This window comes from Sminthopsis crassicaudata, chromosome 4, assembly GCF_048593235.1.
Source record: "Sminthopsis crassicaudata isolate SCR6 chromosome 4, ASM4859323v1, whole genome shotgun sequence".
Lineage (NCBI taxonomy): Eukaryota > Metazoa > Chordata > Mammalia > Dasyuromorphia > Dasyuridae > Sminthopsis > Sminthopsis crassicaudata.
Genome location: NC_133620.1, coordinates 477,037,411 through 477,051,821, shown reverse-complemented (window position 1 = coordinate 477,051,821; position 14,411 = coordinate 477,037,411). Strand labels below are relative to the sequence as shown.

General features: G+C 38.8%; 1 protein-coding gene across 7 annotated transcripts in view; it reads left to right on the top strand.

The window, feature by feature from the left end:
• Positions 1 to 14,411, top strand: part of PCBP3 (poly(rC) binding protein 3) — a 259,617-nt gene that overhangs the window by 153,270 nt on the left and 91,936 nt on the right. For 6 of the 7 annotated variants that reach the window (XM_074264505.1, XM_074264507.1, XM_074264511.1 and 3 more), the window contains exon 2: positions 13,166 to 13,263. The exons of the other annotated variant lie outside the window; for it this stretch is intronic. The gene's annotated coding sequence lies outside the window, so the exon portion shown is untranslated. The remainder of the gene's footprint in view (positions 1 to 13,165; positions 13,264 to 14,411) is intronic. 7 annotated transcript variants of the gene reach the window in all.

The window sequence follows — 14,411 nt, the reverse complement described above, 5'->3', positions numbered from 1 at the left end:
CCCTTTTTCCAGCCCCTCCTGCAGAGAAAGGTCATCTCAATGTCCCCCCGGTAGGTGTTAAATGACAATGTGCAGTCTGTAGAAGCTCAAACTTTTCAGAGCGTTCTCCCTTCGCCTCTAGGACCCACATCCTTGGCAATGGGGCTCAGGTCGGAGGGAGGCTGTTTGCAAAGGACTCCTTACCAAGGCGGGAGGCAGGCCACAGTTTAACCCCCAGCATCATTCAGGCCTCCAGGTTGTCCTTGCAGAATTCAGAAGATGATCTCACTGCCTCCTTCCCTTAAGGGCCCCTCCCTCCTCAGTCTATCCCTGGCATGTTATGTTATTTAATTAAGCTGATTTCTTTTGTAAAAGCCCAATTAAGAGAGAAAGGAGGGGCAGCTAGCTGGCGCAGTAGATAGTACTGGCCCTGAAGTCAGGAGGACCTGTGTTCAAATGCAGCAAACGTAGCACTTCTTAGCTGTGTAAGCCTGGGGAAGTCTTTTAATCCCAATTGCCTCATCAAAGAAACAAAAATGCCCAACAAATGAAAAAATTTAAAAAAGAGAAAAAGGAACAACTGATTGTATCGCTGCTTCCATCTAGAAAACAAATTTGATGTACATGAATACTTTAATGAATTTGCAGTTTCACGTTTTCTTGTCCCATCTAAATGATCCCTGTTCTCTTAATCTGCTCTGCCTCTTTATTCTTTTTTTTTTTTTTTTTTTTTTTTGAGGCTGGGGTTAAGTGACTTGCCCAGGGTCACACAGCTAGGAAGTGCTAAGTGTCTGAGACCAGATTTGAACTCGAGTCCTCCTGAATTCAAGGCTGGTGCTCTCTCCACTGCACCACCTATCTGCCCCCCTCTGCCTCTTTAGTCTTTTCCTACTATTTTCATCAAAATCTTTTGCACTTTTTCCATTATATTAAGGATGATGGCCAAACCTGGGCCCAATATTCTATGAGTCTACAGACAGCTTGCTACCAATGGCTCCTTGACACATCAATCCCAGAGTGAGCTGGTTGGCCACAAGCGAAGGACATTGTGGATAAACTGACTTGGGAATGATCTATCAACATTGGGCATCCAGTTCTTTTTTCCCAAAATGACTTGGGTCATCTTGACAGCATGACATGGGATGGTGTCATGGAAGAAAAATCATTGTGCCCCTGAGCTTCCATTCCTTCCCTGCAGCTCCTGGTGTTAGGGAGATACCAGAGAAAAGTGAGCAAATCTGCCTCAGTTCATACTGTCAGCATGTCTCAGTGACGAGTCTAGAATCAGTTCTTCCTGGCTCGGAGGCTGGCTCTGTGACCTGCTATCTCCCTAGAACACCATCAAAACTTTTCTCAGCTATGGCCAAGTGGCATATTCTTAACCAGATAAGGAAGAGAGAGACTATACAAAGTTCAAATAGCTGTTTCTATTGCAAGACACTGAAGAGCTCATTTATAGGAATAAAATGAATATAATTTAAATAAGACAGAAACAACCTTTTTATTAAATATTACTGGTACTCTGATATTTAAATTATGTATTTCTCTTTAAAATATAAGAGTACTGATACCTTTTGTCTTAGCCTAAAAATGTCCTTTATTTCCTCCCCCACATAACAAAAAATGAATAAGAGAAATATTGGCAAAATCAATCTGTACAAAATATATTCATGCATATTCACCATTTCTTTCTCCATACATATATATATGTATATATATATTTATATATGTGTGTATATATCTATATCTATATCTATCTATATCTATATACATACAGATCCCCAGAAGCTAAGTCACCAGAGAATATAAACAACCAATTCTCCAAAGAATTGCACACTATTTGCAATAATCTGAAAAAAAACAAAAAAACTTCCAAATAACTAACAATAAGAGAAATGTCAACTCTAAAGTTTCACCTCCCACCCAATAAATTGACAAAGATGCAATGTCAGTGTTGGAAGAAGGGACTTCTGGAAAGCCAGGCACACTAATGCATCCAGGAAACCAATTTGCAATTATGCAAATAAAGTGGCTAAAATATCCTTGTTCTCTAATCCAGAGATCCCACTATAATATGCCCCAAAGAGGTCAGTGACAAAAATAAAAGGCTTCTTATCCACCAAATTTTAATAGCAGCTACTTTATTTTTTTTAATTTTTATTTTACTTTATAATTATAACTTTTTTTGACAGTACATATGCATGGGTAAGTTTTGTACTTACTTCTATTAAGATTTTTTCCCTTCCTCCCCAACCCCCTCCCCCAGATGGCAGGCAGTCTTATACATGTTAAATATATTACAGTATATTCTAGATACAATATATGTGTGTAGAGCCGAATTTCTTGTTGCACAGGAAGAATTGGATTCAGAAGGTAAAAATAACAGTTTACACTCATTTCCCAGTGTTCCTTTTCTGGATGTAGCTGATTCTGTCCATCATTAATCAATTGGAATTGGATTAGCTCTTCTCTATGTTGAAGATATCCACTTCCATCACCATACATCCTCGTACAGTATCATTGTTGAAGTGTATAATGATCTTTTGGTTCTGCTCGTTTCACTTAGCATCAGTTGATGTAAGTCTCTCCAAGCCTCTCTGTATTTCTCCTGTTGGTCATTTCTTACAGAACAATAATATTCCATAACCTTCATATACCATAATTTACCCAGCCATTCTCCAATTGATGGACATCCATTCATCTTCCAGCTTCTAGCCACTATGAAAACGGCTGCCACAAACATTTTGGCACATACAGGTCCCTTTCCCTTCTTTAGTAGTTCCTTGGGATATAAGCCCAGTAGTAGTATGGCTGGGTCAAAGGGTATGCACATTTTGATAACTTTTTGGGCATAATTCCAGATTGCTCTCCAGAATGGTCGGATTCTTTCACAACTCCACCAACAATGCATCAGTGTCCCAGTTTTCCCACAGCCCCTCCAACATTCATCATTATTTGTTCCTGTCATCTTAGTCAATCTGACAGGTATGTAGTGGTATCTCAGAGTTGTCTTAATTTGCATTTCTCTGATCAATAGTGATTTGGAACACTCTTTCATATGAGCGGAAATAGTGTTAATTTCATCATGTGAAAATTGTCTGTTCATATCCTTTGACCATTTATCAATTGAAGAATGTCTTGATTTCTTATAAATTAAAGTCAATTCTCTGTATATTTTGGAGATGAGGCCTTTATCAGAAACTTTAACTGTAAAAATGTTTTCCCAATTTGTTACTTCCCTTCTAATCTTATTTGCATTAGTTTTGTTTGTGCAGAAACTTTTTAATTTGGTGTAATCAAAATGTTCTATTTTGTGATCAATAATGCTCTCTAGTTCTCCCTTGGACACAAACTCCTTCCTCCTCCACAAGTCTGAGAGGTAAACCATCCCATGTTCCTCCAATTTATTTATGATTTCATTCTTTATGCCTAAATCTTGGACCCATTTTGATCTAATCTTAGTATGTGGTGTTAAATGTGGGTCCATACCTAGTTTCTGCTATACTAATTTCCAGTTTTCCCAGCAGTTTTTGTCAAATAATGAATTCTTATCCCAAAAGTTGGGATCTTTGGGTTTGTCAAACACTAGATTGCTATTTTTATTCACTATCTTGCCCTGTGAACCTAACCTATGCCACTGATCAACTAGTCTATTTCTTAGCCAATACCAAATGGTTTTGGTGACTGTTGCTTTATAATATAGTTCTAGATCAGGTACAGCTAGACCACCTTCACTTAATTTTTTTTTCATTACTTCCCTTGAAATTCTCGGCCTTTTGTTGTTCCATATGAATTCTGTTGTTATTTTTTCTAGGTTATTTAAATAGTTTCTTGGGAGTCTGATTGGTATAGCACTAAATAAATAAATTAGTTTAGGGAGTATTGTCATCTTAATTATATTCGCTCGGCCTATCCAAGAGCACTGAATGTCTTTCCAGTTATTTAAATCTGACTTTATTTTTGTGGCAAGTGTTTTGTAATTTTGCTCATATAATTCCTGACTCTCCTTTGGTAGATATATTCCCAAATATTTTTGATATATATATTCTTTGATAGATATATTCCCAAATATTTTATACTATCGAATGTTATTTTGAATGGAATTTCTCTTTGTATCTCTTGCTGTTGGACTGTGTTGGTAATGTATAAAAATCCTGAGGATTTATGTGGATTTATTTTGTATCCTGCAACTTTGCTAAAATTCTGAATTATTTCTAATAGCTTTTTAGCAGAGTCTTTGGGGTTCTCTAAGTATACCATCATGTCATCTGCAAAAAGTGATAATTTGATTTCCTCATTTCCTACTCTAATTCCTTGAATCTCTTTCTCGGCTCTTATTGCCGAGGCTAGAGTTTCTAGTACTATATTGAATAGTAATGGTGATAGTGGGCAACCTTGTTTCACTCCTGATCTTATAGGGAAAGGTTCTAGTTTATCGCCATTACATATGATGTTTACTGAAGGTTTTAAATATATGCTCCTTATTATTTTAAGGAATAGTCCATTTATTCCTATACTCTCAAGCGTTTTTAGTAGGAATGGATGTTGGATTTTATCAAATGCTTTTTCTGCATCTATTGAGATGATCATATGGTTTTTATTAATTTGATTATTAATATGGTCAATTATACTAATAGTTTTCCTAATATTAAGCCAGCCCTGCATTCCTGGTATAAATCCCACTTGGTCATAGTGTATTATCCTGGGGATGATTTTCTGAAGTCTTTTTGCTAATATCTTATTTAAGATTTTAGCATCAATATTCATTAAGGAAATTGGTCTATAGTTTTTTTTCTCAGTTTTCGATCTACCTGGTTTAGGTATCAGTACCATGTCTGTGTCATAGAAGGAATTTGGTAGGACTCCTTCAATCCCTATTTTTTCAAATAGTTTACATAGCATTGGAGTTAGTTGTTCTTTAAATGTTTGGTAGAATTCACATGTAAATCCATCTGGAATAGCAGCTACTTTCAAATGGATGCTATTGTTCTGTCTTTAATTTCTTTAGGGTATGGGCCTAGAAACAGAGTCACTGAGTCAAAGGGTGTGCACGTTTTAATCACTTTGAGGTGATAATTCCAAATTGCTTTCCAAGTTGTCGAGAAAAATTCACCTTTTTAAAATGGGGATAAAAAGAGGAAAGCAGGAAGAGAAGAAATAAATGAGTGTTAATTGGAAAAAATAATTAGGAAGAGAAGAGAGCCTGAATTTATATTTGTCATTTTTTTTTATCATGAATATGTTCAGTATATGCAAAGGCAATTTTCACAAATATTTGAAAAAACACAAAATCGGGAATGTAGGTCAATGGTTGTGAATATTTTCCTCAGTCATTTTTAAAAAGTGAAGTAAAGGAGGCGTTCTGGGAAGAACACTGAATTTGGATCCTTGAAGATTTTTTAGGTGGTGATGCTCTCAGCTTGAACTTCTTTCTTTTGAATTTGCCCATTTTGACTCCATCTTCCTAAATGTCATCACCATTTCTCTCCCATTGTCATCAAACTGGTAAAATCCAATCTTGGTGTTCAATCTTGAGAGATCTCTGTTTAAAGTGGCAGTTAGCCCATCAAATGTCTGTTTGTCCTCCTTCTGGGCTCCTCTACAAAGCCCCTTTCAATGAGCCAGTCTATGTGGCTTGCATGCCAAGCTCTCTGCAGGCTCACTCTCTCTCCTTGTCACTGCTTTATGAGTCATTTTGCTCGTTCTCTTACCTCATCCTCTTACATCAGCCTTTGCACTTGACCTTGGGCTCTCAGCCAGTGTTGCCCTTGGCTTCTATTTACATTAGATACAAGCTGAGAGACAGCATTTGCTGCATGATGCAGGTCAGGGGGGCTTTTCCATCTCCTCAATGTTGTTACTTTTCATGTGAAATAAACTTAAAATTACAAAAAAATTATAAAAAAAAATAAAACTAAAATTAGGGAGAAATGATCCTCAGAGTCAGTCTTTTCCTTTATATTCTGTGAAATAAATTTGATCATCAAAGAAAAGGAGGGACTTTTAAATTTTTATATTTGCATCCTTTTATGGTTACAAACTCACATTCTGGAAGCTGCTCCTTAAAACATTAACTCACCATCCCTATAATGCAGACCCTTTGAGTAGGCTGAAGCCAGTGTTGAGAGAATCAACACTTGATAGAGAGTTGGAGACAAATCAGTGGTGACCACTCCCCTCTGAATTTCCTTAACAATAGCAGCACTCATCAGCTTCCCATAATCCATCTTCCATCCAGCTATCAGTGATACCTGACCGATTATTAGACAACAATAGATGTTTGTTAGGCAAAATAGTTACATGATAATCTTGATTTTCTAATGGTATTTTTTTTTATTTTTCTGTGGTCTCTAACATTATGTTTATGGACCAGGAACATTGCTTATGTTCCTTTCAAAGAAGTTGGTCCTATTTATTCAACAACTCTGGTTTGTCCAACCTCTTTCTCAATGAATTCCATTCTTTATTCCTTTGTAACATTGATAGAAATTTGTCAACTATGGAGAGAAGAAGAAACAATTACTCATTCTTATTTGGCTCCTATATTTTTGTTTCTACCAAAAAGAATGGCCCACCATTGGGAACAAATAGAATTAAGAGTGATGATGAGGGACCCAAAATGAGTTAGAAATGATGAAAACAACAAATTGATTTCAAATAGCCCGCATCCCCCAGCCCTTGCTCTCTCACAGAGAAAATGAGAACTCTGGCAGATGGGACTGCAAGCTACAGTCAGTGTCTGAAAAATTGTAAAGAACTTTGAACTAGGGGGCAGCTAGGTGGCGCAGTGGATAGAGCACCAGCCTTGAATTCAGGAGGACCCAAGTTCAAATCTGGTCTCAGACACTTCCTAGCTATGTGACCCTGGGCAAGTCACTTAACCCCAATTTCAGAAAAAAAGAACTCTGAACTGGAGTGAGGCAACATTATTCCTACGTTGAACCAATGGCATTGTCCTAACAAGACCAAGCATAAGCCCCCTCCCTCATGACAGCCCTTCAGATATTTACAAGCAACCATCTCCTTATCCTTTCTTTACATAAAGTCCCAGAATTGAATATGCTATTCTAGATATGATCTGCCTAGCATGGGTTGCAGCAGGACTGCTACCTTCTTACTCCTGCGCTCTTCATCTTTCTGTCTGAAATTATTCCCCATTCACTCTGAATAGATATTATATGACACAGTCAATTACATATTGTCACCCCTAAATAAGCAACTTGAGGGCAGAGACCATTTTTTATCTCTTTTTGTATCCCCACTGTTCATCGCAGTCTTGATAATAATAATGGACATTTAATACATGACAGACTGACTGGTTCTGAATGCAACCCGAGTTTCCTGAACAAGAGAGACTTTTGCTCAGATAAGAGTTTGGACTTGGTGGCTTCATAAATCCCTTTCATCTCAGAGACTCTGAAATTCTAATTCTATGATTCCATAAGACCTGGTTTGGAGCCAGAGAAGCTGAGTATGAGCCTCATTCTTCTCCAATGAATGACCTTGCATAAGTTACTCTACTTAATTCAAGCTATGATTGCCTCATCTGGAAACCGGTAGACAAGGCTGGAGATGTCCATAGTTGTTCAGACAATCAAGGGAGCTTTAGTACCTAAACCCCTTGTTAAGAACTAAAAACAAACTATGATAGACTTAGCTCCTCTCAGCAATACAGTGATCCGAGATAATCCCAAAAGACTTGGGATAGAAAATGCCACCTACATCAAGAAAGAGAACTAAAGAGACTGAATGTGGATTGAAACATACTATTTTCACCTTTTTTGTTTGCTTTTTTCCTCATGGTTTTCCCCTTTTGGTCTGTTTTTTTTTTCTATCACAACATGACAAATATGGAAATATGTTTAAACTGATTATACATATATAACTGATACCAGACTGCTTACTGTCTTGGGGAGGGGAAAGATAAGGAAGGGAAAGAGAAAAAAAATTGGAACTCAAAACCTTGCAAAAATGAATGTTGAAAACTGCCTTTACACACAATTGGAAAAATAAAATACTATGGAAATTTTAAAAACTTAAAGTGGGCTAGATGGTACAAGGGATAGAGCACTAGCCCTGGAGTCAGGAGAACCTGAGTTCAAATATGACCTCAGACACATAACACTTCCTAGCTGTGTGACTCCAGGCAAGTCACTTAACCCCAATTGCCTCACCAAATAAACAAACAAATACAATTAAAATGGCAAAATTGAAGAAAAAAGAACAAGAAACAACCCAGTTGTTAATCCTAATGCTGCTGCTATCATTGGACAGTTTTCCCAGTAGCAGAAGAGAATTCTGAGGCTAGAGTTCTTCATGGCCTGAAGTCCACAAACAGATCCAGCACTGTGTCTTTGTCCACCATGTCTTCTCTACTTCAGTCGGTGGCCTCCATGCACCCCCTGTCATAGCACTTTTTAGGATTTCATTAGCCATGATTCATGAGTTTTTTCCATCTTTCAGACAAATGAGGAGAGTGATACAGAGGGTAGTTATTACTTCTGGATGAATGAGGCAATTTGTGACCTTTTTCCCTTCAGGTTCCAGATAGGTAATCAGCCTTTAGAAACCCTTGCTCATTTCCATAGACTTCCCTTGATCTATTATTCCAAAAAAGCTCTGTTTTGGAACCTTGACTGCTATGTCCTATAGCAACAGGGAATTGAGAAGGAGATGCCCCATTGGGGTAGTCATGGCTGGAGGAGAGAAGACTGAAAAGTGCCAAGGTGGTCCAAGAAATGGAAGAGTAGAAGACTGAGTCTACCCACATAATCCATCAGCTGGTTTTGACAATCAAGGCCCATGAAAAATAGATTGACCTTTGCTGCCCATAAAATAATTGACCTGATTTTGCCCAAAGATACAGAGTAAACTTTGGAAATTCCAACAGTTTCCATTAATTATTGTTCTTGGCATTCTTGCTGTAAAATTCAAAGGACTGCTGAGCTAGACAGTTAACTGACTTATGGGAAACTTTAAATATTTTTATTTAAAATATTTGTTTTATTTATGTCATCATTTCCTCTCTTTTGTCTCTTCACTGTTTATAAGAAAAAGCAAAGCAAAAACAAAAACAAATAATCCAAGTCTAAACAGAACAGAACTAGTCTCTTTCTTTCCTACAAAAACAGTTTCTTGAAGAATTAGGTGCTACTTGGAAGAAGAAGGGGGAGAGCGGGAGGCAAAGCTTTGCCTGTGGGATGAGCTCCAACAATACTCAAAGTTAATTACGATCAAAGAAGGAACTCCCAGTGACATCTTGTTCCAGACACTCCCTTAATGATTTTGATCATATTTTTGCAATTACAAGTCAAACCCAATTTTCTCTGACAATCCCCAGCACTGTGAGACTAACCAGAGATCTGCTGGTAAACCTAAGCCCATTTTGACGCATAGCTTGGTCTGGATTAGCATCCCTCCCCATGTCTGGCTTCTCTCTTTAGAGAACAGAATGTGCTCTTCCTACTGGGGGAGCAGAGCAGTGATTCAGTTTGGAAGCCCAAACATGGTCGGTGAGACCAGCTGAGAATAGAATTCAGTTTTTGCTTGGCTCCGATGAAGAAAAGCCCTGCTGCACCAATGAGCCCAGAGGCCTTAGGGGCACAAATAAAGTTGGCTTTATATTGACAAAGGCTTTTCATGAATCCCAATTCTCAGAGAAATCTGTGCTGGCTGAGATGTGGGGTCATCCCTGCTTCACCAGGAGCAATTCTGAGGTGTAAGGAGAAATTGTGCCCACCTGTACATTGGGCCCCATTCATGGTGCTTTTCACAGGGCTCAGCTCTAGAGAAATCCCTTTCTTGAGTCTCGCCAGGTGTCAGCATCCTCCCTTCCTCAGATTACCTTGCATTTTCAATGTCTAGGAAAATGTATTTAGAACTTAAATTCTTCCCCCTCTGCCTCCCAGGGACCTGTCCAGCCTCATTTTACACTATTCTGTTCCTCATTCTCTGTGGTTCAATCCGTGTGATTTCTTGCTTGTCTTTATGGGTGCTGCTCCATCTCTAATATCAGGGGCTTTGCAGTAGCTGTTACTCTTGCTTGGGATGCACTCCTGGCTCACATCTGTCTCCAAAACTCTCTCTTCTCTCCCATTCCAAGCCCCACCTCCTAGGTGATAAGTTTGTTGACTCCCCTACCATACATGATTCCTGGTACCCCTCTCTTCTAACTAGCTCCTATTATTTTTCATACATATTCTATATATTGATGTGTGTACAGATAACATCCCCAACTCAAATGTAAGATTCTTGATGGAAGAGGCTGTTTTCTCTTTGTCTTTTGAATAGCTGGATGATGGCTAGACTTGTATTATCAAGGAAAGAAAACTGGTCTGACGTTAGGGACTGAGTGCATATAAGGTTGCAATTCATCCATAGTTCTAAACTACAGTCGTGAGAAACATACATGGGCTTATTGAGAAAAGCTACTTCTATGGTTTGAATGGGTTTCATGTTGGCCTCACGGCAGGGAAGCCACTGGTCCTTGGAGCCATCCATTGGGAACATTCTTCTGGTCTTGTCATTGGCCTCAGGACCTATAACCAGGAAGGGCTAGGATTGCCATTTTGTCATCTTTTCCCAAGGGGAAGATGAAAACTTAGGGGCTAGAGGTGACAGTGATGTTGAAATGAAATTTTATTCCAAAATGGAATTATTTTTGCCCAGAAAGGGAAAATAGAAGACTACTCTTTGCTTTACTACCATAGTTGGTGCTTAAAAATGCTCACCCTTGAAATGTAAAAAAATCTATAAACAAGTATTTAGTAAGCACTTTTTTGTGCCATGCACTGTGATGAACTCTGGGGATAATACAAAGAATAAATGATTTTAATCAATCAACAAATATCCATTAAGTACTGACTATGTGCCAGCAAAAGTGACAAGTGCTGAGGATGCAAAAAGAGGCTCCTCTCCTCGAGGTGCTCACAATCTAATGAAGAAGACAACATTCAAACAAGTATTTTCAAAGCCAGCTCTATACAGAATTAAGAAGAGCTCATTAACAGAGGGAAATCAGCAGAATTAGGAGGGGTTGAGGAAGGCTTGCTGCAGGAAATGGGGTTTTATTGGAACTCAAAAGAAGCCAGAGAGGTTAGTGGTTGGAATGGATGAGGGAAAATATTCCAGGCATGGGGGAGAGGCAGAGAAAATGTCAGAGGCCAGGGTCATTGGCTCAAATGCTGCTTACATTCCAATAAGGGAGATAAGAAGATAAAGTATGCAGGGCAAATGTAACATGAATAAATACAGTTGTTGTTCACATTCATATCCGACTCTTCATGACCTCATTTGTGATTTTCTTGGAGGAAATACTGGAATAGTTTGCCATTTCCTTCTTCAGCTCATTTTACAAATGAGTAAACTGAGACAAACAGGGTGAAGTGACTTGTCCAGGGTCACACAGCAAGTAACTCAGGAAGATGAATCTTCCTGACTCCAAGCCCTTACTGTAACCAGTTCACCATTAAACTGTCCTGAAAAAATTCAATTATGTATAAAGTCTTTAAAAACAACATAGTTTGAGAGAGACAACATCACATAATTGGGGTAGTGGTGGACAGGGTATTAGGTGGTGCCTGAGCTGTGTTCTGCAAAGAAGGGAGGGTCATTGTGAGACAGAGGTAAGGAGAGAATACATACCAGTCATGGGAAGCAATCCCTGCAAGGGCATGAGGACAGAAGAGGCAGCCCATGGATAGAAAAGGTAGCACCATGGATAGAAAAGGTAGCCCCATGGACAGAAGAGGCAGCACCATGGACAGAAAAGGCAGCACCATGGACAGATTTAGTACCATGGACAGAGACCAATTTGGATTAAAGAATGGTGGAGAAATGTCCCATGGGGTGAGGAAGTGGAGGCATTGCAAAGCAAGCAGAGGAATTTCCATCTGATTCTGAAGGCTATATTGGAGTTGATTGAAGAGGGGAGTTATCTGGTCAGAGCTCTACTTGGAGAAAGTCACATTGGCAGCAGTGGAGAGGATTTGTTGAAAGGAGAGAGTTGAGGCAGAGAGAGCAGTTAGGAGGCTATCATGAGAGGTGCTGAAGCCCTAGATAAAGGGGTCCTACCCAATTCTTCCCAAATTCAAGAAATGCAGCAAAGGTAAAATATGGTAGCTGAATGATCATGTGGGATGGCCGTACATGATGACAAAAAGATTATAACTTTGGAGAACAAAAGACATTTGAAATTTGATATTTGATATTTGACTTTTCCACATAGAGATAAATTCCAAGGAACTGATTATGAGGATATCGTAATCCTAATTAATGGGATTAACTGAAGAACAATCTGGGAAGGGTAGAGTTATTTTGGCTTGGTTGGTTTTGATGATTTTTTCTCTTTATCATTTAAAGGGAAAAAAAACTGGTATAGAAAATGAAGTGGGGGCAGAGGAGGAGGGATATCAATAAAGACCTAATTATTTTTCCAAGAGATCAGTGTTAACTTTGGAAAGGGCAGAGGCGAGATCAACATTCAGATTGCAAAGGATAGGAACCTAGCAACAAGCACAATTCCTAGCAAAATAGGCAAATAATAAAGGTGTTTGGGTTCAATTGCCAGCTCATATCCACAAAGCTATTGAAAGGAAACCACTGGGACTCCAGTAATTAAAAGATTCCACTTCAACATGAATCTGGATAACACAGGTCTCAACCCTGATATGCACTTACTGAAGTGGAAAGAAAACTACTGAACACATACATGGGGATATCCTCCTCTCTCTCCCTCTAAAGCTCCCTTTGAAATCTGTGGCTGTTTGACATAAGCCAAGGGAGAGGAAAGGACCTCAAAAGGGGATTCCTCATTTCAGGTGCCATGGTCTGTGTAATGGAAAGAACAGAATCCTGACTCTAGAGACAGAGAGGGAAGCTCAGATCTACGTGGGACTGATGATTCCTCCCTGTGTGATAGGGACACATTGATTCCATTCTCCTGGCCAGTGTCCTTTTTTTGTGAAATGAAGGGGTTGGATGTGATGTCCTTGCTGGTAGCTCCTAGCTCTTAGCTCTGTACTATCCATGGTGGGTCCTTCATGGCTGTGAATTTTTACTTAATTCATACCTGGGAATAAGGAATGCTCAATTTGACATGACTTACCACTGAAAAGTGATCTGAGGCAAAAGATACTCTGTTTGTCCATCACCTTCTATACCTTCACTTTTCATCTTTTTCTTTCAGTTTTCCTGCCTCGGCTCATGAAATTTGGCCCTATCATTTGGATGTCTAGAGCAGTCTTTCCAGAGGTTTGATCGGGACAAAAAACGATGCCATTTCAGGTAGAATGAATTACCTTCTTGTTTTAGATTTTATGTGTTTTTGTGTCATTTCTATTATTTTTTCTGGCTCTGAGTTCCACCAAGTTTTTTCTGCTTGGTTTCCATTAGCTTATCCATTATATATCTTATGTGTAAATATAAACTTGAAAAACATTTAAAAATGATGAAAAAAAGCAATTTCCAATACCTAAGAGGTCAAAGGAAGCTTTGCAAACTACTAACAATCGCATACAACATTGATCTAGTGCGCTGATAATCAGAAGATACAAATCAAAGAATATTTGAAGCTACCCCTTTCATCCTACATGCTAACTGAACAAGTTGGTTAAAGATAGGAAACAATCAGCAGGGGAGGGAAAGAGGGACACCCACAGCTATGGTTAGTGAGTGATGAATTGGTTTATCCAGTCTGCAAAGCAATTTGGAGTTATGAGAATAAAGTTGCCAAAATATCTATATTCTGTGACTCTAGCTAGGGACCCCAAGAAAATCAGTGACAAAAAGAATGACCCCATATCCACCAAAACGATTTACAGCAACACTTTTTTTAAAAAAGCAGAACATAATGGAGGCAAAGATTTCTATTAATTGTGGGACATAACTGTGACAGAATATTATTGGGTTCTAAGAAAGCTTGAAGAACATGATGCATTCAATTTTTTTCTTTTGGTCTTATCCTCACTTGGAGCTTATGGTGATATATGATGAGGGGTATCCCCCTAACTTGAATTTCTATTAATTTGCTATCCAGTTTTCCCATCAGTTGTGGTTGAATAGGGTGTCCTTTCTCCACTGACTAGTTTTTTCTTGATTCTCCATGACTATTTCATTGTGGATGCAGCTGGGAGTCAGTGGAAGAAACATCGGGCCAGAGATCCAGAAAGTCTGAGTTCAAATCTGGCCTCAGATTCTGAGTAGCTATGTGATGATGGACAACTCACTTAGCTTCTGTTTGCCACAATTTTCTCAACTGTAAAATGAAGACAATGACAGCAGTTACCTCATAGGGTCATTGTGAAGATCAACTGATATAGTATCCGTAGAGGTGCTTGACAAAGTTCCTGGCACATAGCCCTCCATAAATGCTTGTTCCCCTTGTGGTACCATGAAACACTTGGAAAAATTGCTCCATAAATGATCCCGTGATC